This window comes from Camelina sativa, chromosome 11 (assembly GCF_000633955.1).
Source record: "Camelina sativa cultivar DH55 chromosome 11, Cs, whole genome shotgun sequence".
Taxonomy (NCBI): domain Eukaryota; kingdom Viridiplantae; phylum Streptophyta; class Magnoliopsida; order Brassicales; family Brassicaceae; genus Camelina; species Camelina sativa.
Window position 1 is genome coordinate 34,318,304 of NC_025695.1, and position 2,814 is coordinate 34,321,117.

Here is a 2,814-nt window from a genome sequence, read left to right on the forward strand (position 1 = left end):
TCCTTGGAGCGAGTTAAGAGCTCCAAAGGTAGAGCTGAAACCACTTCCAGTCGGCCTAAGGTACGCATTCCTAGGTCCTAACTCTACATACCACGTGATAGTGAACTCTGAACTAAACAATGTAGAGACCGCTTTGCTCCTTTGTGAACTTAGGAAGTATAGAAATGCTCTAGGGTATTCACTAGATGACATCCCAGGAATCTCACCAGATCTTTGCATGCATAGGATACATCTAGAAGATGAATCAATGACTTCGGTAGAACATCAGAGGAGGTTGAACCCGAATCTAAAGGATGTTGTTAAGAAAGAGATAATGAAACTTCTAGATGCGGGTGTAATTTATGCTATTTCTGATAGTTCCTGGATTAGTCCAGTTCATGTAGTCCCTAAGAAAGGTGGAATTACAGTGGTTAAGAATGATAAGGATGAGTTGATTCCTACTAGGACAGTTACGGGACATCGCATGTGCATAGACTATAGAAAACTTAATGCTGCGACCCGTAAGGATCATTTTCCTTTGCCGTTTATTGATCAAATGCTTGAGAGATTGGCTAACCATCCTTACTACTGTTTCTTAGATGGCTATTCAGGTTTCTTTCAGATCCCAATCCATCCCGACGATCAAGAGAAGACCACATTCGCATGTCCTTACGGCACCTTTGCTTACCGCAGAATGCCGTTTGGCTTGTGCAATGCACCAGCGACCTTCCAACGATGCATGATGTCCATTTTCACTGACCTGATTGAGGATATAATGGAAGTTTTCATGGACGATTTCTCCGTCTATGGGAGCTCCTTTTCCGTTTGTCTGTCTAATTTGTGCAGGGTGTTGCAGCGGTGTGAAGACAAACATCTGGTGCTGAATTGGGAGAAATGCCACTTCATGGTCAGAGATGGGATAGTACTGGGACACAAGATTTCTGAAAAAGGGATTGAGGTTGACAAAGCCAAGGTTGAGGTGATGATGAGTTTACAACCGCCTAATTCGGTAAAAGGGATCCGCAGTTTCCTTGGCCACGCCGGTTTCTACAGACGGTTCATTAAGGATTTCTCCAAGATAGCAAGACCACTTACCCAGCTGTTGTGTAAGGAAGTGAAGTTTGATTTCGATTCTGCTTGCTTGGAGGCCTTTCACACGATCAAAGGAGCTTTGGTTAGCACTCTGATTGTACAACCGCCAGATTGGGACCTTCCCTTTGAAGTCATGACTAATGCGAGTGATTATGCCGTGGGAGCGGTTCTGGGACAGAGAAAAGACAAGAAGCTGCACGTGATATACTATGCCAGCCGCACCTTAGATGAGGCTCAGTGCAAGTACGCTACAACCGAGAAAGAACTTTTAGCGGTTGTGTTTGCTTTTGAGAAGTTTCGATCATACCTTGTTGGTTCCAAAGTGGTTGTTCACACTGATCATGCAGCATTGAGGTATCTACTGACCAAGAAGGATGCAAAACCAAGGCTACTCCGTTGGATTTTGTTGCTTCAAGAGTTTGACTTGGAGATTAAAGACAAGAAGGGTATTGAGAACGGAGTTGCAGATCACTTGTCAAGAATGAGGATAGAAGAAGAGCTACCCTTGGATGATAGCCTTCCTGAAGAACATGTTTACTCGATTGGCATCTTTGATCCCGCCGAGCACATGCTCCGCCTGGGAGCACATGCTCCGAAAACCCCGTGCAAGGCAATCGATACCAACAAACAGCCGAGTTTTCCTTGGTTTGGAGAGTATGCAAACTACCTAGCAGCAGAGAAAGAACCTACTGAGTTTGTGGGGAACAAGAAGAAGAAGTTCCTAAAAGACATAAGGCGGTATTTTTGGGATGAGCCTTACCTCTATAGGCATTGCTCGGATGGTGTTTTCAGGAGGTGTGTGACTGAGGAGGAGGTTCCTGGAGTCTTGTTTCATTGCCATAGCTCACCCTATGCTGGACACTTTGCTACTTTCAAAACCGTGTCCAAAGCTCTTCAAGCGGGTTATTGGTGGCCTACCATGTTCAGAGATGCGCAGCGGTTCGTGTCTACTTGCGACACATGTCAGAGACAAGGGAACATCAGCAGGAGGAATGAAATGCCTCAGAATTTCATCTTGGAGGTTGAGGTATTTGATGTTTGGGGAATTGACTTCATGGGACCTTTCCCGAACTCATTCGGCAATGAGTACATATTGGTGGCTGTCGATTACGTGTCCAAGTGGGTAGAAGCTTTGGCCAGCCCCAATAATGATGCAAAGACCGTGCTCAAGATGTTCAAGTCGGTTATTTTCCCACGGTTTGGTGTCCCACGGGTAGTCATTAGCGATGGTGGATCGCATTTCATTAACAAGGTCTTTGAGAGTCTTCTCAAGAAGAATGGAGTGAGGCACAAGGTCGCCACCCCCTACCACCCACAAACAAGCGGCCAAGTTGAGATCTCTAACCGGGAGATCAAGAGCATTTTGCAAAAAACAGTGAACACAACAAGGAAGGATTGGTCTCTGAAGCTAGATGAGGCTCTATGGGCTTATAGAACCGCCTACAAAACACCCCTGAGGACTACACCATTTCACTTGGTGTATGGTAAGGCGTGTCACCTTCCTGTTGAGCTAGAGTACAAGGCTGCTTGGGCAGTGAAAATGCTGAACTTTGACACTAAGAGCGCCCATGAAAGGAGGAAGATGCAACTGCATGAGCTAGAGGAGATTAGGCACCTCGCCTATGAAAACTCAAAACTCTACAAGGAGCGTACCAAAGCCTACCATGACAAGCGGATCCACGCTAGGACCTTTGCTCCTAATGATCAAGTCTTGTTGTTCAACTCTAGGCTGAAACTGTTTCC